Here is a 24,708-nt window from a genome sequence, read left to right on the forward strand (position 1 = left end):
ACACTGTGTGCTGGATTACACTGTGGGATTCAGGACCCTCACACTGGGTGCTGGATTACACTGTGGGATTCAGGACCCTCACACTCGGTGCTGGATTACACTGTGGGATTCAGGACCCTCACACGCGGTGCTGGATTACACTGTGGGATTCAGGACCCTCACACTCTGTGCTGGATTACACTGTCGGATTCCGGACCCTCACACTGGGTACTGGATTACATTGTGGGATTCAGGACACTCATACTCGGTGCTGGATTACACTGTGGGATTCAGGACCCTCACAATGGTAAATGGATTACACTGTGGGATTCAGGACACACACACTGGGTGCTGGATTACACTGTGGGATTCGGGACCGTCACACTGGGTGCTGGATTACACTGTGGGATTCGGAACCCTTACACTCGGCGCTGGATTACACTGTGGGATTCAGGACCCTCACACTCAATGCTGGATTACACTGTGCGATTCAGGACCCTCACACTTGGTGCTGGATTACACTGTGGGATTCAGGACTCTCACACTCAGTGCTGGATTACACTGTGGGATTCAGGACCCTCACACTGGGTGCTGGATTACACTGTGGGATTCAGGACCTCACACTGGGTGCTGGATTACACTGTGGGATTCAGGACCCTCACGCTCGGTGCTGGATTACACTGTGGGATTCAGGACACTCAGACCCGGTGCTGGATTACACTGTGGGATTCAGGACCCACACGCTCAGTTCTGGATTACACTGTGGGATTCATGACCCTCACACTCGGCGCTGGATTACACTGTGGGATTCAGGAAACTCACACTGGGTGCTAGATTACACTGTGGGATTCAGGACCCTCACACTCGGTGCTGGATTACAATGTGGGATTCAGGACCCTCACACTCGGTGCTGGATTACACTGTGGGATTCAGGACCCTCACACTCTGTGCTGGATTACACTGTCGGATTCCGGACCCTCACACTGGGTACTGGATTACATTGTGGGATTCAGGACACTCATACTCGGTGCTGGATTACACTGTGGGATTCAGGACCCTCACAATGGTAAATGGATTACACTGTGGGATTCAGGACACACACACTGGGTGCTGGATTACACTGTGGGATTCGGGACCCTCACACTGGGTGCTGGATTACACTGTGGGATTCGGAACCCTTACACTCGGCGCTGGATTACACTGTGGGATTCAGGACCCTCATACTCAATGCTGGATTACACTGTGCGATTCAGGACCCTCACACTTGGTGCTGGATTACACTGTGGGATTCAGGACTCTCACACTCAGTGCTGGATTACACTGTGGGATTCAGGACCATCACACTGGGTGCTGGATTACACTGTGGGATTCAGGACCCTCACGCTAGGTGCTGGATTACACTGTGGGATTCAGGACCCTCACACCCGGTGCTGGATTACACTGTGAGTTTCAGGACCCTCACGCTCGGTACTGGATTACACTGTGGGATTCATGACCCTCACGCTCGGTGCTGGATTACACTGTGGGATTCATGAACCTCACACTGGGTGCTGGGTTACACTGTGGGATTCAGGACCCTCACACTGTGTTCTGGATTACACCGTGGGATTCAGGACCCTCACACTCCGTGCTGGATTACACTGTGGGATTCAGGACTCTCACACTCTGTGCTGGATTACACTGTGGGATTCAGGACCCTCACACTCAATGCTGGATTACACTGTGCGATTCAGGACCCTCACACTCAGTGCTGGATTACACTGTGGGATTCAGGACCATCACACAGGGTGCTGGATTACACTGTGGGATTCAGGACCCTCACACTCGGTGCTGGATTACACTGTGGGATTCAGGACCCTCACACCCGGTGCTGGATTACACTGTGAGTTTCAGGACCCTCACACTCGGTGCTGGATTACACTGTGGGATTCAGGACCCTCACACTCGGTGCTGGATTACACTGTGGGATTCAGGACCCTCACACTGGGTGCTGGATTACACTGTGGGATTCAGGACCCTCACACTGGGTGCTGGATTACACTGTGGGATTCAGGACCCTCACGCTCGGTGCTGGATTACACTGTGGGATTCAGGACCCTCACACTCGGTGCTGGATTACACTGTGGGATTCAGGACCCTCACACTCGGTGCTGGATTACACTGTGGGATTCAGGACCCTCACACTCGGTGCTGGATTACACTGTGGGATTCAGGACCCTCACACTGGGTGCTGGATTACACTGTGGGATTCATGACCCTCACACTCGGTGCTGGATTACACTGTGGGATTCAGGACCCTCACACTCGGTGCTGGATTACACTGTGGGATTCAGGACCCTCACACTCTGTGCTGGATTACACTGTGGGATTCAGGACACTCACACTGGGTGCTGGATTACACTGTGGGATTCAGGACACTCACATTCGGTGCTGGATTACACTGTGGGATTCAGGACCCTCACAATGGGAACTGGATTGCACTGTGGGATTCAGGAACCTCATACTCCGTGGTGGATTACACGGTGGGATTCAGGATCCTCAGACTGGGAACTGGATTACAGTGTGGGATTCAGGACCCTCACACTGGGTGCTGGATTACACTGTGGGATTCAGGACCCTCACACTCCGTGCTGGATTACACTGTGGGATTCAGGACCCTCACACTGGGTGCTGGATTACACTGTGGGATTCAGGACCCTCACACTCTGTGCTGGATTACACTGTGGGATTCAGGACACTCACACTGGGTGCTGGATTACACTGTGGGATTCGGGACCCTCACACTGGGTGCTGGATTACACTGTGGGATTCAGGACCCTCACACTCGGTGCTGGATTACACTGTGGGATTCAGGACCCTCACACTCGGTGCTGGATTACACTGTGGGATTCAGGACCCTCACACTCAGTGCTGGATTACACTGTGGGATTCAGGACCCTCACACTGGGTGCTGGATTACACTGTGGGATTCAGGACCCTCACACTCGGTGCTGGATTACACTGTGGGATTCAGGACCCTCACGTTCAGTGCTGGATTACACTGTGGGATTCAGGACCCTCACACTGGGTGCTGGATTACACTGTGGGATTCAGGACCCTCACACTGGGTGCTGGATTACACTGTGGGATTCAGGACCCTCACACTCGGTACTGGATTACACTGTGGGATTCAGGACCCTCACACTGGGTGCTGGATTACACTGTGGGATTCAGGACCCTCACACTCGGTACTGGATTACACTGTGGGATTCAGGACCCTCACACTCGGTGCTGGATTACACTGTGGGATTCAGGACCCTCACACTCAGTACTGGATTACACTGTGGGATTCAGGACCCTCACACTGGGTGCTGGATTACACTGTGGGATTCAGGACCCTCACACTCAGTATTGGATTACACTGTGGGATTCAGGACCCTCACACTCTGTGCTGGATTACACTGTGGGATTCAGGACCCTCACACTCGGTACTGGATTACACTGTGGGTTTCAGGACCCTCACACTGGGTGCTGGATTACACTGTGGGATTCAGGACCCTCACACTCGGTGCTGGATTACACTGTGGGATTCAGGAACCTCACACTGGGTGCTGGACTACCCTGTGGGATTCAGGACCGTCACACTGGGTTCTGGATTACACCGTGGGATTCAGGACCCTCACACTCCGTGCTGGATTACACTGTGGGATTCAGGACTCTCACACTCTGTGCTGGATTACACTGTGGGATTTAGGACCCTCACACTCAATGCTGGATTACACTGTGCGATTCAGGACCCTCACACTCAGTGCTGGATTACACTGTGGGATTCAGGACCATCACACAGGGTGCTGGATTACACTGTGGGATTCAGGACCCTCACGCTCGGTGCTGGATTACACTGTGGGAATCAGGACCCTCACACCGGGTGCTGGATTACACTGTGAGTTTCAGGACCCTCACGCTCGGTACTGGATTACACTGTGGGATTCATGACCCTCACACTCGGTGCTGGATTACACTGTGGGATTCAGGAACCTCACACTGGGTGCTGGATTACACTGTGGGATTCAGGACCATCACACTGGGTGCTGGATTACACTGTGGGATTCAGGACCCTCACGCTCGGTGCTGGATTACACTGTGGGATTCAGGACCCTCACACCCGGTGCTGGATTACACTGTGAGTTTAAGGACCCTCACGCTCGGTACTGGATTACACTGTGGGATTCATGACCCTCACGCTCGGTGCTGGATTACACTGTGGGATTCAGGACCCTCACACTGGGTGCTGGTTTACACTGTGGGATTGATGGCCCTCACAGTCGGTGCTGGATTACACTGTGGGATTCAGGACCCTCATACTCGGTGCTGGATTACACTGTGGGATTCAAGACGCTCACACTCTGTGCTGCATTACACTGTGGGATTCAGGACACTCACACTGGGTGCTGGATTACATTGTGGGATTCAGGACACTCACATTCGGTGCTGGATTACACTGTGGGATTCAGGACCCTCACAATGGTAACTGAATTACACTGTGGGATTCATGACCCTCACACTCGGTGCTGGATTACACTGTGGGATTCAGGAACCTCACACTGGGTGCTGGACTACCCTGTGGGATTCAGGACCGTCACACTGGGTTCTGGATTACACCGTGGGATTCAGGACCCTCACACTCCGTGCTGGATTACACTGTGGGATTCAGTACCCTCACACTGGGTGCTGGATTACACTGTGGGATTCGGGACCCTCACACTCTGTGCTGGATTACACTGTGGGATTCAGGACACTCACACTGGGTGCTGGATTACACTGTGGGATTCGGGACCCTCACACTGGGTGCTGGATTACACTGTGGGATTCAGGACACTCAGACCCCGTGCTGGATTACACTGTGGGATTCAGGACCCTTACACTCGGTGCTGGATTACACTGTGGTATTCAGGACCCTCACACTCAGTGCTGGATTACACTGTGCGATTCAGGACCCTAACACTGGGTGCTGGATTACACTGTGGGATTCAGGACCCTCACACTGGGTGCTGGATTACACTGTGGTATTCAGGACCCTCACACTGTGTGCTGGATTACACTGTGGGATTCAGGACCCTCACACTGGGTGCTGGATTACACTGTGGGATTCAGGACACTCACACTCTGTGCTGGATTACACTGTGGGATTCAGGACCCTCACGCTGAGTGCTGGATTACACTGTGGGATTCAGGACCCTCACACTCAGTGCTGGATTGCACTGTGGGATTCAGGACCCTAACACTGGGTGCTGGATTACACTGTGGGATTCAGGACCCTCACACTCGGTGCTGGATTACACTGTGGGATTCAAGACCCTCACACTCAGTATTCGATTACACTGTGGGATTCAGGACCCTGACACTGGGTGCTGGATTACACTGTGGGATTCAGGACCCTCACACTGGGTGCTGGATTAAACTGTGGGATTTAGGACCCTCACACTCGGTACTGGATTACACTGTGGGATTCAGTACCCTCACACTGGGTGCTGGATTAAACTGTGGGATTTAGGACCCTCACACTCGGTACTGGATTACACTGTGGGATTCAGTACCCTCACACTCGGTGCTGGATTACACTGTGGGATTCAGGACCCTCACACTCAGTACTGGATTACACTGTGGGATTCAGGACCCTCACACTGGGTCCTGGATTACACTGTGGGGTTCAGGACCCTCACACTCAGTACTGGATTACACTGTGGGGTTCAGGACCCTGACACTCTGTGCTGGATTACACTGTGGGATTCAGGACCCTCACACTCGGTACTGGATTACACTGTGGGTTTCAGGACCCTCACACTGGGTGCTGGATTACACTGTGGGATTCAGGACCCTCACACTGGGTGCTGGATTACACTGTGGGATTCAGAACCCTCACACTCGGTGCTGGATTACACTGTGGGATTCAAGACCCTTACACTCGGTGCTGGATTACACTGTGGGATTCAGGACTCTCACACTCAGTGCTGGATTACACTGTGGAATTCAGGACCCTCACACTGGGTGCTGGATTACACTGTGGGATTCAGAACCCTAACAATGGGTGCTGGATTACACTGTGGGATTCAGGACCCTCACACTCGGTTCTGGATTACACTGTGGGATTCAGGACCCTCACACTCGGTTCTGGATTACACTGTGGGATTCAGGACCCTTACACTGGGTGCTGGATTACACTGTGGGATTCAGGACCCTCACGTTTTGTGCTGCATTGCATGGTAGATTTCAGAACCCCTATGCTTGGTGCTGGATCTTTGGGAGAGGAGCCCCACAGGTCTGCCCAATTCCTTCTTCTTGACTCACCCAGCACTCTTCTCATCGTGGGTTGCTCCTGGTTCTCCACTCACAGACTTCAATTTACCTTGTCATTCGAATCACTGCTGAGTTGGGGACCTGCCTGTCTGCACTCTCCGGTGACTTTCCCCCATAAATCTGTAGGGACAGAGGAAACTCTTAAACTCACCAATGTCCCACAAGAATAGCATGACATAGCCATCACCTTCAGTGAAACAGAAGGCAGCACCCTGCCACCTCACAGACCACATGACAGTGCATTCGACCTCCTCTCCAGCACCACCCATTTCTGGGGTTGTCTGTTTGCTCTGCCTCTTCCTGAGACCCAGGCCATGAATGATTACATTGCAAAAGTTCAATAGCACAGCTTGATTCGACCATCCCAGACCCCGGCTGGAGCAGGGTTCTTCTTTGTCAAACAGAAAGATGGGATCTTTATTCCCGCATTGACTACCGTGGACTTAACAAAATCACCACTCAGAACTACCACCCTCTCCCTTTGATGGGCAGCACTTTTGAAACTCTCCTCAGGGCCCACATTTTCACCAAACTGGATCTGTGGAGTGCATACAACTTGATCAACAACCGCCAAGGAAATGAGTGAAAGACGGCGTGTATAACACCTACTTAACACTACAAATATGTGGTGATGCCTTTCGGACTTTCCAACAGTCCAGTCATTTTCCAAGACTTCATGAACATGGTTCTCTGAGACATGCTATAGTTTTGTGTTCGTCTAGCTCAGCGACATCGTCACTTTCTCTAAGGGCCACCAGCACCATATCTGTCATGTCCGATCAGTTTTTCAGCAGCTCCTCAAGAACCAACTGTACTGCAAGTTGGAAAAATGCCAGTTTCACAGCCCAGTCATTTTCTTCTGGGTTACATCCTTTCAGCCCAAAGCATAACCACGGACCCAGAGAAAGTATGTGCCATTGTTGAAAGGTCCTGACTATGCTCCTTCAAACAACCACAGTGCTTCTTGGGCTTTTCCAACTTCTGCCGCCATTTCATCAGGAACAACAGCCAAATCACTACTCCTCTCACTTCCCTCACCAAAACACCTACCTCATGATAACTTGGTCTGCTGCCATGGACCACACCTTTAAGGAGCTCAAGAGACGCTCCAACACCACTTCCTTTGTCTGTCATCCAAACCTCTCCGGGCCTTTTGTGGTAGATTTAGGCACATCTCAGGTGGGAACTGGGGCCATCCTCTCCCAGTGAAGACCAGATGGGAATGTACACCATTGTGCTTTCTTCTCATGCAAGTTCAACTCTACAAAGTGCCATTATGGAAGGGAGACAGGGAGCTACTTGCTATCAAATGGGCCTTGGAGAGATGGAGGGAAACACTGAGTCCTTCCTGATCTAGTCTAATCATGAGAAACTCATGTCCATTCAACAGACCCGCCGACTCAACCCACGTCAGACTCACTGGGCCCTCATCTTTGAGCAATTCAACTTCCCTATCTCCTACTGACCTGGATCCAAGAACATTAAGGCAGACACCCTCTCCTGACAGTTCAACCCAGCTGAAACGGAGATTAACCCTCTGCCCATCATTCCATTCTCCCAGATCCTTGCCCCAATAGTTTGGGACCTTGAGAACTAGATCCACCAGGCCCTCCAGCATGAGATTGCTCCAGCCGACACATGTGACAATTGCATGTAGGTACCAGTGGCCATGTGCTCTGAGGCACTCCAGTGGTCCCACTCCTCACCCCTGTCCAGCCATCCAGGCACACAAAGGACCACTATGAACACAGATGTATATCAGTGCCTGCCCCTAATGTGCCCAGTTCAATTCCTCCAAACAGTGGCTCCATGGGCTCCTGTGACCCCTGTTGTCTCTTGACACCCACGGTCCTGCGTCACTATGAATTTCAACATGGGTTTGCCACTTTCCAATGGGGCCAGTAATCATGACAGTTGTTGACCAGTTCTCCAAGGTGGCCCACCCCATTGCCCTCCACAAACTTCCATCAGCTGTTAAGACAGCAGATCTGGTTCTCCAACATGTAGCTTGCCTCCATGACATTGTGTCAGACCAGGTCCCACAATTCATCTCCCATTTCTACTCCCTTCTACTCCCTCCTCCATACCTCACTGAGATGTTTCCCTGGCTATCATACATAGATAATGGTCAATCAGAAAGAGCCAATCAGCAAGTGGCGCAGTTTCTGTGATGCTTTACCACCTACAACCCTTCCACATGGAAGAAATATCTGCTCTGAGCTGAGCTGTTTCACAATCTACACGCTTCCTCTGCCATGGGTATGTCACCCTTTGAAGTGTTTCATGGCTACCAACCCCTGTTGTTCCCGCCGAGGAGCCAACGGTGGAGGCTCTATCTATCAGGACCCTGGTTCACTGCTGCTGGAATGCTTAGAGAAGGACACAGAGAGCCATCGTAGCCTGCAACTTTGCCTACTGCTGCCAGGCCAACCACCGGTGGTGCCTAGCCAGACTACTCCGACCTGGGGACCATGTCTGGCTATCCACCCAAGATCAGCCCTGCGCACCAACTCCCACAAGTTCTCACCCGGTTTCATCAATCCCTTCAAAATCGCCCATTATATCAATCAAGTCACTTACTATCTCCAACTGTCACCGTCCCTCGGGATCACAACAACCTTCCTTCTACATATACTACCTCAAGACCATTGTCCATGGACCACTGAGCCAACCTGAGCCTGCACCTCTGGAACCTGGGAGATGGTAGAAGATGGTCTAGTTTACACAGTTCGCCAGTTGATGGATTCACATCATTTTGGACAGGGTGAGTAGTACCTGGTCAACTGGGAAGGGTACAGCCAAGAGGAGAGGTCTTGGTGCAGTTTCATACTGGATTCACCGCTCATCAAGAAGTTCCATCGGACCTGTTGGGTGCCAGCAGTAGAGCGGGGTGGTATTTCATCAGGCTTGCACAAGCAGGCATCATGCCATCTCCACCAAGCTAACAGGAATCACCTGCCATTCATTTCCAATTCATCATCTGCAGCCTATTTAAACCCAGCTCTCATCCACAGACATTGTTCACTCATACAAACAAGCCAGCCTCAACCAATTGCTCCTAGCTTTGTTGCCTTGCAGTGTTAAGTGTCTGTTCTCCCTTATTTTGTGGCCCCTCATGCAGTTTATTATTAAAGTGGTCACTCACTGCTAATCCGCATTTCCGCTGCTATGTGTTTGGGTCAAGCCTCCTCTGTACTTCCTGACAACTGGTTGCTGAACCTACTGCAAACTAATGCTGTCAAGCCATTGAGCCCACCTTTAATTGTCCATAATTCTGTGGCAAAATTATACCAGAGTTGAGATCCCCATAATGCTGCCTTTCCACCAGAAGCAATCAGATTGTATATTTCCAATTCTTCCAAATGATTTTAAGACCAGGTGCTGAAGCCCTTGATCCATGAAAATGCATGGAAATTGGACTATGACAAGAGCTAAATAATCAAAGCACACTGCTACCTAATGTTTTCAACTCATAAATACAAAAGAAAGTGATAAAGTCGCTGTCAGTATTTTCAACTGCTGTCTGATTGAAAGGTTTTGGAATGAGATGCTGCCTGTCACAAATGTTTATCATTAAAGCTCTCCAAAGCTTACTCAATCTGTCTCTGGAGGATGGGGTACGGCAGAATTTTGCTGTATTCATTTTAAAAACAGCATGACTTTTTGTGTGAGAGTAGCCCAGTAGCTGATGCAGGTAGAAGACTCTAGTCTCAATGTGAAAATATACCAGTTCGTTTTGAATGTGAGAAATCTATGCTATAGATTAAGATGGGCAGTCATATAATCCAGCCTTTAAGTGAAGGGAAGGAAGTGTGGACTGACAATGATATTGCATACAAAACAGTACAACTGCAGAGCTCTTACTCATTGGATGCAGGAACAAATAAGATTGTGCTTTCAGAGGACAAGATTAAAATTTTAGGTTTTTAATGTTAGGGTTGTAAGATCAAACCAGATCTGAAAGCAAAACGATGTTATCTTGTCTAAGGAACCTCATGTAAAGTTATATCAAGCTCTGAAATAGGAGTTGAATTTATACCAGTAATTGCAATTTGTTCCAAACATCTGGAAAGGTATTAATAGAAGCTTCCATTAAGTTTTTAATGCATATAGCAGTGACAAATTAAAACCCTCTGGGATCTACACATCTGTGACATGGCTTAATTGTGGCACTAATACAGCAAAACAGAACATTGAGACATGCAGGAGATCAAGCTCAAATGCAAATGTAGTTGCAGTCAGCAGAGAGGAAGAGATGGGCTCAGCTATGCACTTTTACTCACATTTTAAAAGTTATTTTGGAGTGCTTCAACAAGGCTCACGAGCAAGTCCTGCACCTCCACACCCCAACTTGCTTCTCCCCTCCCATCACCTACCAAATTAACAAGATACCAGAGATGATTCCTTTGAAAGGACTGGGCTTGAGGCCAAATTGCAGTGCCCATCTGCCAGCCTTCAAATCACTCCTTCTTGTACAGTATTTAATGCTAATTTAATGTGGGAAATTACAGATGTAGAAGCTGAACTTCAGTAGAGGGAAAAGCAGAGCGGAGTTTTCAGTCAAATCAGCCAGGATCTTATTAAATGTTCAAAATGGCTTGAGGACCAAGTGGCCTCCTTCTGTTCCTGATTTATATGTTCCTATATATCACACATGGCAGTAAGTAGCCTGATAAGAAGATTTAACTGTAACTGCTCCACAATCAGTGTATTTTCACATAGTAATTGAGCTTAGGTTGGCTTGACTTTCCATTTACTTCACAATTTAATGGAAGCTACTATTAATGCCACTGTGTGTTTTGTCCAATTGAATCAGTCCTATATATTCTGATTTGATCTGTTGACTATAAATTCTTCAAAATGACCCTAAGCAGTAAATTTCAATTTCATCAAATATCCTGGAGCGAAGTTTGAGCTGCAGTGTGTTTCATTTTACACTTGTATAATAGGGAGCTGTAATAGAACTGCAATTCAATTAACAAAAACATGGCATCAGCAAGTTTAATACTAAATTTATGGACCACACTTTGAGGACTGTCTACATTTCAGGATTCCATGTGACATAAAGCAGATTAAGTAGTAGAGGGAAGATTTTCAACTGTCACCAAAATTTTGAGGGTGCAATTATTGAAAACACAACAGGGACTGGGACTGGAAAGTGGCACAAAGAAAGGATGAAACAAGCCAGAGTTGTTTTGTTTGGAACAGAAGAAGCCAATGGAAACATATAGATTTGACACATTTTAAGTGAAACTGGTGCTTATATAAAGGAATAAGAAACAAAGGAATACGAGAGCAGTACCAGTAGATGCAACCAGAATTACTAAAGACTCTGATGGAAATTAAGTCCTAGCAAAGAATGCTTCTGTGTTGTAGATTCCATATATTTCTAAATAATATAGGATTCTGGAATCTGGATTACATATGGAGACAAATACTATATTCCAAGTGAGTCTCATTAGTGAGCTATATAACTGAAGCACAATCTTCCAAATTGTGGATTCAGCTTGTTTAGCAACTAACAATAACATTCTGTTACCTTTCCTAACTTTTAACTTTCTGTAAACCATTCACAAGGACATCCAGATCCCTCCTCATCTCAATATCTCACCACTCATATAACATATTTATCAGTCTTCCTCCCAAAATGGACAATTTCAGATTTTCCAACATTATAATATTCGCCAGATTTAGCCTCCTTATGGCCTCTTCGTAACTCGCTTTCCTACTGTGGGAGTGTTCGAGAACACCTTCAATCTCTCATTGCTGCAGTTGCAGGTTCCCACCTGCTTCAAAAGAGCAACAATCATGACAGTACACAAGAACAGGGTGAGCTGCCTCAATGACTATCACCCAGTAGAACTCACATCTACCGTGATGAAGTGCTTTGAGAGGTCAGTTATGGTTAGAATAAAATCCTGCCCAAGCAAGGACCTGGACCCACTGCAATTTGCCTATTGCCACAATAGGTCTACACTGGCTCTCCCCTGAGCCTTAGATCACTTGGACAATAATAATCTGGGCCCCTGTACTTCCTTCTACAACTGAATCCTTGACATCCTCACCAGGGGACCACAGTCTGTGGGGATTGGAAACAACATTTCCTCCACACTGACAATCAATACTGAAGCACCTCGAGGATGTGTGTTTAGCCCACTGCTCAACTCTCTACACCCATGATGGTGTTGTTATGTACAGCTCAAACGACATCTACAAATTTACTGACGACACAACTATTGTTGGCAAAATTTCAGATGGTGACGAGGAGGCGTACAGCAGTGAGAAAGATCAGCTGGTTGAGTGGTGTCGCAGAAACAACCTTGCACTCAACCAGCTGATCTTTCTCAACTCTCAACATTTCAAGAACAGCTTCTTCCCCTCCACGATCAAATTTCTGAATGGACAATGAACCCATGAACACTTCCTCCATATTCTTTCCTCTCTTTTGATTGATATATATATATAAATATATAATATGTATTTGTGTATGTCTGTATGTGCACAGGCATGTAGACGTGTGTGTGTGTGTGTGTGTGTGTGTGTGTGTGTGTGTGTGTGTGTGTGTGTGTGTGTGTGTGTGTGTGTGTACGTGTGTGTATGTATGTGTACATGCATGTGCGTGCACATGTGTACAGGTGTCCCCCGCTTTTCGAACGTTCGCTTTACGAAACCTCACTGTTACGAAAGACCTACATTAGTTCCCTGTTTTCGCTAACAGAAGGTGTTTTCACTGTTACGAAGAAAGGCAGCGCACAGGAAAAAGCAGCGCGCGATAAAAGGCAGCATGCGAAAAAAAAATCAGCGCGCGCCCCAAACAGCCGCTCTCCCCCGGATTCGGAACTGCATTCTCGCCCGCATTGCTTAATCATGTGCCTATGAGCAGCCATTTACAAGATGAGTGCTAAGGTGTCGGAAAAGCCTAAAAGAGCTCATAACGGTGGTACACTTAGCGTAAAACTAGACATAATTAAGTGTTTGGATCGTGGTGAACGAAGTAAGGACAAAGTGAGTCTGGCTTGTGGAAGTTGACGAAGATGATGTTAAAGAGGTTTTGGCATCCCATGACCAAGAACTGATAGATGAAGAGCTGATGCAATTGGAAGAGGAAAGGATAGCAACCGAAACCGAGTGAGTAATGATAAAGTACGACTTTAATTTTGAAGGGGTCTGTTGGTTTAGGGCATATTTGCAAAATGGTTTGAGTGCTTACAAAGACCTGTATGATAGAAAAATGCGCGAGGCTCAGCAGTCAAGCAAGCCTTCCACATCAGCCACAGCAGATGACGAACCTCGACCTTCGACATCGAGGCAGGCAGAGATAGGAGACGATGAGCTGCCTGCCCTGATCAACGATGAGATGACACCCCCATGTCCCACCACCACAACCCCCAGGCCGCAGACAGATATCGATTTGCGGAGAAGGCAGTGATGGCCAGGAGGCACTCAGCACATCGTTAAGAAAAGAGCCGAAATAAACATGCTAATTAATTAGGTGCCGCCTGGTACGTAATTGTCGGCCCAGATCAGAGGCGATGCAATCGGCAATTGCCTCTGATCTGGGCTGATATCTACGTGCCAGGTGGCACCTAATTAATTAGCATGTTTATTTCGGCTTTTTTCTTAAAGATGTGCTGAGTGACTCCCGGCTACCGCTGTACCCTTGCATGCTTCGCAGATCGGTATCGGTTTGCTGCCCGGAGGGTGGGGGCCACTGCACCACCCCAACCTCTGACGAGTCAGCCTAACGCACCATCATAGTCATAGTCATAGTCATACTTTACTGATCCTGGGGGAAATTGGTTTTCGTTACAGTTGCACCATAAATAATTCAATAGTAATAAAACCATAAGTAATTAAATAGTAATATGTAAATTATGCCAGGAAATAAGTCCAGGACCAGCCTATTGGCTCAGGGCGTCTGACCCTCCAAGGGAGGAGTTGTAAAGTTTGATGGCCACAGGCAGGAATGACTTCCTATGACACTCTGTGTTGCATCTCGGTGGAATGAGTCTCTAGCTGAACGTACTCCTGTGCCCACCCAGTACATTATGTAGTGGATGGGAGACACTGTCCAAGATGGCATGCAACTTGGACAGTATCCTCTTTTCAGACACCACCGTCAGAGAGTCCAGTTCCATCCCCACAACATCACTGGCCTTACGAATGAGTTTGTTGATTCTGTTGATGTCTGCTACCCTCAGCCTGCTGCCCCAGCACACAACAGCAAACATCATCAGTGTGCTCGGCACTGACTTCCCGATTCCCATAAGTGATACTACACTGTACATACGTTCTTTCTACTTTATATCGGCTGTGTACTTTTATGTGTTATTTGGTATGATTTGGCAGCTTCATAGCTTAAAGGAGAGCACTTGTGCCATGTTTCTGCCGACGATGCTTGCGTGAGATTTTCGCTACGGAGAACAGTTCAGGCAATGATTGTGGAAAAGTATTTCTACTTTATATAGGCTGTGTATTTATCATATCATTCCTGCTTTTACTATATGTTACTGTTATTTTAGGTTTTATGTGTTATTTGGCATGATTTGGTAGGTTATTTTTGGGTCTGCGAACGCTCACAAGATTTTTCCATATAAATAAATGGTAATTGATTCTTCGCTTTATGACATTCCGGCTTATGAACCGTTTCATAGGAACGCTCTCCCTTCGGATGGCAGGGGAAACTTGTATATGCATATGCGTGTGTGCATATACACACACATAGCATTGTAATTTATAATTTTTATTACGTATTGCAATGCACTGCTGCAAAACAACACATTTCACAACATACAGTATACCACTGATATTAAACCCAATTCTGATATCAATCTTCATGTCTTCGCAAATTGAACTACCATATTTTTAGTTGGCTCATCAAGTCACTAATATAAATTGCGAAATTGCTCGGCCACTGCCACAACCACTCATTACATCTTACCAACCAGTAAAAGAACCATTTACACTTAATTATCTATGTCTTGTTACCCTGTCAATCTTCTATTCACATCAACATGTTACCTCCTACACCATAAGCTTTAATTTGAAATATTTAACTTGGTTTCTCTCAAGTAGTTTAATGTTGAAGACAACTGTGCAAAAAAATTTTGCCTGAAAAGGCATGTTAAGTGGGTGTGAAGGAACAGCCCAGTAATATTTAGATGATGGAACTGATGGCTTTGTTGCCAAATTTGTAAATGATGTGAACGCAGGAAGAAGGGCAGATAGTGGTAAGGAAGCAGGGAGTCTGCAGAAGGTCTTAGAAAGATTGGGAGAATGGGAAAAGAAGTAGTAGATGGCTCATGGTGTAGGGAAACATATGGTCATGAACTTTGCTAGAAGGAATGATGGTGTTGACTATTTTCCAAATGAGGAGAAAATTCAAAAATCAGAGGTGCAATGAGACTTGGGAGTCCTTGGTCAGGATTTGCTGAAGGTTAACTTGCAGGTTAAGTCGGTGGTACAAAAGGTAAATGCAACATTACCATTCATTGTCATGCTGAGGCTTTTTAAGGCATTGGGCAGACTACACTTGGAGTACTGCAAACAGTTTTGGGTTCCTTATCTGAGAACAGATGTACTGGCATTGGAGAGGGTCCAGAGGAGGTTCATGAGAATGAAAGATTTAACATATGAGGATCATTTGATAACTCTGGGCCTGTACTCATTGGAGCTTACTTTATACTTTATTGTCGCCAAACAATTGGTACTAGAACGTAAATCATCAAAGCGATATTTGATTCTGCGCTTCACACACCCTGGATTACAAATATTAAATATTAAAGATATTAAAAATAGTTAAAATTAGTAAATATTAAAAATTTAAACTATAAGTCATAAATAGAAAATAGAAAAATGGAAAGTAAGGTAGCACAAAAAAACCGAGAGGCAGGTCTAGATATGTGGAGGGTATGGCCCAGATCCGGGTCAGGATCCGTTCAGCAGTCTCATCAAGTTAGAACAAAGCTGTTCCCAAATCTGGCTGTACGAGTCTTCAAGCTCCTGAACCTTCTCCTGGAGGGAAGAGGGACGAAAAGTCTGTTGGCTGGGTGGGTCGTGCCCTTGATTATCCTGACAGCACTGCTCCGACAACATGCGGTGTAAAGTGAGTCCACGGATGGAAGACTGGTTTGTGTGATGGGCTGCGCCTAGAAGAATGAGGGGGGAATCTCACTGAAACCTGTCGAATATTGAAAGGCCTACATAGATTGGATGTGCAAAGGATGTTTCAAATTGTGCTTGAGTGTCAGACTAGAGGGCACAGTCTCAGAATAGAGAGACATCCAATAGGAACAGAGATTAGGAGGAATTCCTTTAGTGAGAGGTGGTGAATCTGTGGAATTCATTACCACAGATGGCTGTGGAGACCAAGTCATTGAGTATATTTAATGTGAAGGTTGATAAGTTGTTGATTAATCAGGGCATCAAAGGCTATGGGGAGAAGGCAGGAGAATGGGGCTGCGAGGAATAATAAATCAACCATGATGGAATAGAGGAGCAGAATTGATGGGCTGAATGGCCTAATTCTAGTCCTATGTCTTATGCTCTAATATTTGCTTGAGAATCAAAATTCTAAGATAAGTGGAAGAGGAGTTCAAAGGTCCTGTAGTTGATGGGAGGTTGGATTACCAGTTGGAGTAAAATTGGGGAGTTAAAGATAGATTAGTGGTGGTAGTGGGGGAATAAGCCTCTGATCTCCTGTTTCAGGAGGGTTTGGGGACACATTTAGCTGCCAGTAGTGACTAGGTTGGGGTTTTGTCTGGGGTTAGGGGTGATAAATGGGCATAAATGAAATGTGCTAGAAGGGACAAGTTTTTTTATAAAGTAGATTTACTGAAAGGGGAAGAGCTAAGATACCACTAGAGGGTGACTTCAAGCTCATCTGCAAAACAGCTTAAATTCTTCTCTTTAATGTCTCTTCTTCCCTTTACAAAGTGTCTAAGGTCCTGACAGAGCCCGTGATCTAGAACTACACTTAAACTGCGAACTGGAAGAGGATACTGGCTGGGGTGACAGCAGAGCAGGGATGGCTGATGTTTCTGGGAATAGTTCACAAGGTACAGGATAGGTATGTCCCACAGAGGAATAAGTTCTCAAATGGCATGAGCAGGCAACCGTGGCTGACCAGGGAAGTTAAGCACAGCATAAAAGCCAAGGAAAGGGCATATAATGTACCAAAAGTGAGTGGGAAGTTGGATGATTGGGAAACTGTTAAAATCCAAAAAAAGCAACTAAAAAAGCTAGAAGAAGGGAAAAGATTAAATATGAGGGCAGAGTAGCCAATAATATAAAGCAGGATACTAAAAGTTTTTCTCAGTTATATAAAGAGTAAAAGGGAGTTGAGAGTCGATTTTGGACACTGGAAAATGATGTTGGTGAGGTGGTGATGGGGGTCAAAGAAATGGCAGATGAACTTAATAGGTTCTCTGCATCTGTCTTCACTGTGGAAGTCACTAGTAACCAGAGGTCCATCAGTGTCAGGGGGCAGGAGTGAGTGCCATTGATATTGCAAAGGAAACAGTGTTGGGCAAACTCAAAGGTCTTAAGGTGGATAAGTTACCTGGGCCAGATGGACTACATACCAGAGTCCTGAGAGAGGTTGCTGAAGAGGTAATGGATGCATTGATCATGATCTTTCAAGAATCACTTGATTCTGGCATGGTCATTGAGGACTGGAAGATTGGAAATGTCACTCCACTCTTTAAGAAGGGAGGAAGGCAAAAGAAAGGAAATTATAGGCCAGTTAGCCTAACCTCAGTGGTTGGCAAAGTGTTGGAGTCTATTATTAAGGATGAGATTTTGGGGCACTTGGAGACTAATAATAAAATAAGTCAAAGTCAGCATGGTTTCTGTGAAGGGAAATCTTGCCTGACAAATCTGTTGGAGTTCTTCAAGGAAGTAACAAGCAGGGTGGACAATGGAGAAGTAGTGGATGTCATTTACTTGGATTTTCAGAAGGCATTTATTTGATAAGGTGCCACATGAGGCTGCTTAACAGGATAAAATCCTGTGGCATTACAGGAAAGATACTGGCATGGATAGTGGACTAGCTGACCGGCAGGAGGTTGCGAGTAGGAATAAAAGGGGCCTTTTCTGATTGGCTGGTGGTGTTCTTCAGAGCTGGGGATTGGGACCACAGCTTTTCACACTGCTTTTCAATGATCTAGATAATGAAATTGATGGCTTTGTAGCAAAATCTGCATATGATACAAAGATAGGTGGAGGGGTAGGTAATGCTGAGGAAGCAATGCGATTGCGGCAGGATTTAGACAAATTGAAAGAATGGGCAAAATAGTGGCAAATGGAATACAGTGTTGGGAAATACATAATAATGCATTTTGGTAAAAGGAACAATAGAGCAGACTATTATCTAAATGGGGAGAAGGTTCAAACATCAATGACTTGCGAGTCCTCATGCAAAACTCCCAGGGGGTTAATTTACAGGTTGAGTCTGTCGTAAAGAAGGCAAATGCAATGTTGGCATTTTTTTCAAGGAGAACAGAATACAAAAGCAAAGAGATAATGCTGAGGCTTTATAAGGCACTAGTCAAGTCGCACTTAAGAGTATAGTCAACAGTTTTGGGCTCCATATCTCAGAAGGATGGGTTGTCATTGGAGAGAGTCCAGAGGAGGTTCACAAGGATAATTCCGGGAATGAAGGGGTTAACATACGAGGAGCATTCAGCAGCTTTGAGCCTGTACTCGCAGGAATTCAGAGAATGTGGGGGGATCTCATTGAAACCTACCGAATGATGAAAGGACTAGATAAGGTCGATGTGGAGAGGATGTTTCCTACGGTGGGGGTATCCAGAACTAGAGGGAACAGCCTCAAAATTGAGGGGCAACCTTTTAGGACAGAGGTAAGGAGGTTTTTTTTTTGACTGAGAGTGGTGAATCTGTGGAATGCTCTGCCACAGACTGTGGTGGAGGCCAAGTCCATGCACATATTTAAGGTGGAAGTTGATAGTTTCCTGCTCAGTCAGGGCATCAAAGGATATAGCAAGAAGGCAGGTGTATGGAGTTGAATTGCATCTGGGATCATCCATGATGGAATGGTGGAACAGATTCAATGGGCTGAATGGCCTAATTCTGCTCCTATGTCTTGCAGTCTTATGGTTCTGTACGGCAGTGAATTCTCACTTCCAGAGCTCACTAACCTCCAGGAACAGCCTAGAAGCCATGCGGCTTCAGGCTGCAGTCCTGGGCAGACCCTGTTGGTGAGTCAATTTCTCACTGGTGTCACCAACTTCACAGAAAATGGAACATTGCAACAGTTGTCAGAGGCCTCTGCTCTCTCTCTCTCTCTCTCTCTCTCCCCCTTGGTGTGAGTGGGGGAGAGGGGGAAACAGTCTGGCAACTTTCAACTTGGGTGATCTTAAATAAGTGTGACATCAGATTGTAACATTGAAGCAGCGATCTGTTGGTCTTCCTCTCGCTGTGGAAAGGGTGACACCTCTTTGGTGAGAGTGAGAGAGAGAGAAAGAGAGAGAGTGAGTGAGAGAGAGACACACACACACTGTGGCATGTTGAATTATTGGGTGAAGAATAGCTTTTGTTGGGCTGCAGATCATGGTCTCTCTTAGGGGGCTTGCTATTACATACTTGGTCGATGGTGGGCGCTGATGCTTCCTGTTGGAACAAGTGGGGCAAGTATTGATGGTGTGCTGCTGCTGGTGCGTGGGAGGCCCTAAGTTTTTCTGTCATTCATTCTTTTGGGTTTTCTTCTGTTTTGTGGATGTCTGCAAAGAGTAAGAGTTTCAGGTTCTATACTTTATACATTCTCTGATATTAAATGGAACAATTGAAATTGTTCCCAGTACAAGTTCTTTAAACTGGATACATCTCTTGCAATTCACAATGAAACTGTCTCATAAGAATCCCACACTGCCTGTAGGCCATAGAATTGCTATTCAGACTTACATTGCATGTTGTTGAACACCACAGAGCATATCCAGGCCCCTCAATAACATCAGCATGTCAGATGCACAAAGAACCCTGTAGAAAAAACTGTAATATCTACACAGAAAGTCCCTAATTCATTTCAATCATACATATTACACTATATTATTTGTGGGATGGTGTGCTGGTTTGTATGATCTAAACATTTAGGGAAATCAGCTGTGTCTACACCAAACACAAAAGAAAACAAACCTGCAGACATTCCCAACACAATGGCCTAACCTGAGGAGTATTGGCAAATGGCTCTATTGTGTTACACACACAACCAACAATCCATCCAAAAATAGTAGCTTTATCGGTGTTATTCGTCAGGCAACAGCAGTGCAAACAGGGGACTTCGTCAGATCTAGTACACAATAACTGAAGCAAGGGCGACTGTCCATTGTGCTGCTAACTAGGAACAATGCAGGTAGCAGAGTAACCCGTACAAAATGCTGAAGGAACTCAGCAGCTGTGGAAAAGAGTACAGTTGACATTTCGGGCCGAGACCTTTCAGCAGGAGAGCAGAGCTGTTGCCTCATAGCTCCAGAAACTGTGTTCAGCCCTGATCTCCAGTGCTGTCTGTGTGGAGTTTGTACTTCTCTGTGACTGCAGAGGTCATCTGCAGCTGCTCAGCTTCCTCCTCCATCCCAAACACATGTGGGTAGCTGGGTTAGTTGCCTCAGGTGTGTAGGTGAGTGGCAGAATCTCGTGGGAGTGGGGGTGGGGGTGGGCGTGGACATTGATGGGATAATTTGGAAAATAAAATGGGATTAGTGTAAATAGATTCTGAGTGGTCAGTAAAGACTTGGTGGGTTGAAAGATCTGTGTGTATGGCTGGATGACTTCATTACTCGATACCAAGTCTAAACAAGATCCTTTTCCACCTGCACAAACATGGGCAAATATGCAATCTTAAATATGGTGTGGATATCTCAGCGACAGCACAAAACCAGCTGACCTCAAACAATTTACACGCGAGTTGTAATGAGAAGATGATAATTTGTGTCCAAAATAACATCCTGAAGTTTGCAAGTTCATAATTGTGACTTCTTCGTTATGTTACTCGAGCACCAAACACAGTAAGCTATTACTGGAATGCTCCAACCATGCAATAAAAATACTGACCAGTTGAATGACAGAACCATCTATAGCTGCCTTAAGCCAACAAATGTGAACAACTTGCAGATTTTCAATGGCATAACACGACCATACCAGAGCTGTGAGCAGCCAAGGAGAAATGGCAAATGGAGGATTTCAGACATCCTCCACATGGTCACACTGTTCCAGAAAAATAACCAAAAATCCAACAGGAGCTTACTCATGAAACAGAGATAGCCAGCATAAACCACCACAGCAACCTGGGAGACCTCATCAGCGGAGAAAGCAAGGACATTAGGGTGACTAAGCAAGGGGAAAAATACATTATCCTTCTGAAAGACCTTGAACCATCTCCATAACCAAGATGGTGACTAGAAACCATTATAGTGAAAAGGAACGGCCTTACAAAAATGGAGATCTTATATCTTTATAACAGACATATGATGCAACATCTTGAGATCATCCTGCGCATATTCTAAGAATGGACTAAGCCATGGGTGCTTTGCATTGCACCCATCAATGGAAAGAGATATGACCTTGGTGGATGAATGGAACAGGGAGATTATGTTTATGTTTTACTCATACCTATTACATGAAATATACATAAAGATCTGATTTTTCAATACATGGCTTAGTTTGTTTTCATTTTTTCTTTTGAACTTCTTCAAAAGTTTTAAGTAAATTTATTATCAAGGTACATGTATGTCACCATATACAACCTCGAGATTCACTTTCTTGTGGGCATACTCAATAAGTCCAATAACCATAATAGAAGCAATAAAAGACCTTAACAATAGGGCAAACAACCAGTGTGCAAAAGACAACGAACTGTGCAAATACAGAAAGATAGAAAAATTAATCATAAATAAATAAGCAATAATCTTAATTATATATAATTATATATATATATATGGACTTGGAAATGGACTTGTTTCTGAGTATCCTGTGATGAAATGGCCAAGGCATTACTTGATGGTTCATGTCCTGAGAGACATGAATTAGCAGCTGTGGGAACACGTTGATTGATGGGAACAGGTCTGGTCATATGGCAAGAAAGCATAATTCTACCACGCGTTGGGCAGTTTAGTTTGGAATAGATTTAAATAGATCATAGTATTCCACTGGCTTTCACACTCTGTATTTTTATTTCCTTTACACTTGGTTCCTTTTCTTAAAACTTTCACATTCTAGCTTTGCAATGGTGTGCTCTCTTACAAATCTTAGCTCCTTCTGTCAACCATTTTTCCTCTGTCTCTTTCTATTACTTTACTTTTCACATTTAGTTTTAGCTCCTGTTCTCCATCTTTGATCCTACAGTGAGGTTTAGAGAGAATGCTTGCACTTCACAGGAGAAGAAGGAGAAAATAGGACCACTGACTTAAGCTTCAAGGAACGAAAAAGCTCGTAGAAGCAGAATTTGAATGAAGTTGTTGGACTAGGATTGGGCTGTGGGCCAAGCAGTAAGGTTAGAATAAAGTGAAAGAAAACAGCAGGCTCTACAAGTTGAGGAGAAGCACAGCAGCTTGTAGCAAAAGGAAACACATGGTAGGGAATTGGGGGTTTAAAGAAAAGTAAATGCAAAGAGTAGATCTCAGCAGACAGCCAGAATAAAAAAAAGGTGCATAAGAAAGCAAAGAGAACAAACTTAAGATCTAACCTCTTCTACCACTACAAACCTCCAAAATATCTATGATCCCTCAATCCTGGAATCTTCCACACCCCCAAGTTTAATTAACTTGGTCTGCTCTAAGCTTTGGAACTGCCTTCTTAAATCTTCACTCTTCTTGTTCTCATTTTTGAAGACACTTCTCAAAAGCTATTTCTTAGACCATTTTAACCATCTGTTCTATCTCCTCATCAGCTTAGATGTTCTTGTGAACTGCTTGGGATGATTTACTCCAGGGAAAGCACGATATAGGTGAAGCTCTATTCATTGCTTCTGGTGGTTAGTTAAAGATGTACTGTGGAACGAAGTTGAGAATTGTGTCAGGAAAGAACTGGATGACCACAAATAAACTTGATTGCATGATCCAAGCAGCAAATTAGGGGGCTGTTTGATCAAGACAATAGCACCACCTAGCTTAGAAATGCACAACTCAATAAAATATGAAAATTATGACACTTTAAGTGTGAATCTTAAATTACCTATGTGCAATAATTATAATCTACAGTTAACTAGAAATTGTTACAAAATAGTTTGATTGCAACTAACTTGAAAATAAAGAGCAAACTTTGCTCTTGATCAGAAATTTTAAAAATGGGTGCAAGAATGCCAGATGTACTTGCCTCCTGTCATTCCAATCCATTGAATTCAGCAGACCTAGTTAGCAGAAAGTGAGTACAACCCACTCACTCTTTGTCATAAGGAATCAAGGACTGATTTCTCTTGCTTCACACAATGAAGCTCCAGAATGCTAAACTTACTAAATATAATATCATTTTCACTGTACACAGTAAGTGCCAGCAATGGAGAAATACTCTGTGATTGATGTAGTAAGGAAGATTCTTCCATTTCAAAGTTTGATTAACATTATGACGAAAACTTCAAAAATGAGCTAGAAACAAGACTTCGTGTGTGCAGAGGGGAAATAAATATGTTAAAACAACAGAACATGTTAAAATCTACTTAGTAGAATCCTTTCCTAGGTGCTTCATATGCAATAATGCATATTGGTTTGTTTACTTTGATTTCTAATTAGGCTGGTTGTACTTTGTGGCATTCAGACTTCAACAAGTGTGAATTTATTGGAGAAGTCAAAGATTAGATATTAGTATATCAAACCTCTTGCTCCATCCCTGAACACTTCTCTAACACAGCTTGTATCTAGTCTCTCACCTGCCTGAGACATCTATCCCACTCATTTGAATGGAATTGCCAATTTTCATTCAAAAGCTAAGCTAATGCCAATGGCTTCTTATATCTATTAACTACATATTTAGTAACATTCATTTTAAGTAATATTTATCATTTACAATTATTATTTGTTTCCACAAGTTCTTGGAGAGCTGACAAGGAATCTACTGGTGGGGCCTTTATTTCTGTTATCTGTGCCACATTCTATCTTACAGAATGTCCTCAGCTGTGATACGGGCAGTGCACTGCATGTTGACTGCGAGGTGATCCATCCCAATGTGTTCTGATTGCTGGTGTTCCGCTTGAATTGAGCTGATTTTGCCAACAATAATGAGCCAAACTTACATTCTCAGCTTGACATTTCTGCCTGTGGGTTCACTTGGCTATTAGACCAGATCAATCGAAGCAAAGGTGGAAGGCCTGTGAGTGCCAACACATTTACCACCACTGTGCCTTACCTGCAGTGATGAAACCATCACAATTGCTCACTTGGTTCAACA

The 24,708-nt window shown here is 45.2% G+C and overlaps 1 protein-coding gene across 1 annotated transcript in view; it reads right to left on the reverse strand.

Annotated features, from left to right (window-relative positions):
• The window catches only part of asic2 (acid-sensing (proton-gated) ion channel 2), a 717,277-nt gene that overhangs the window by 610,550 nt on the left and 82,019 nt on the right, over positions 1-24,708 (reverse strand). The gene's annotated exons all lie outside the window — the stretch shown is intronic.

Source organism: Mobula hypostoma, chromosome X1 (genome assembly GCF_963921235.1).
Source record: "Mobula hypostoma chromosome X1, sMobHyp1.1, whole genome shotgun sequence".
Taxonomy (NCBI): Eukaryota; Metazoa; Chordata; class Chondrichthyes; order Myliobatiformes; family Myliobatidae; genus Mobula; species Mobula hypostoma.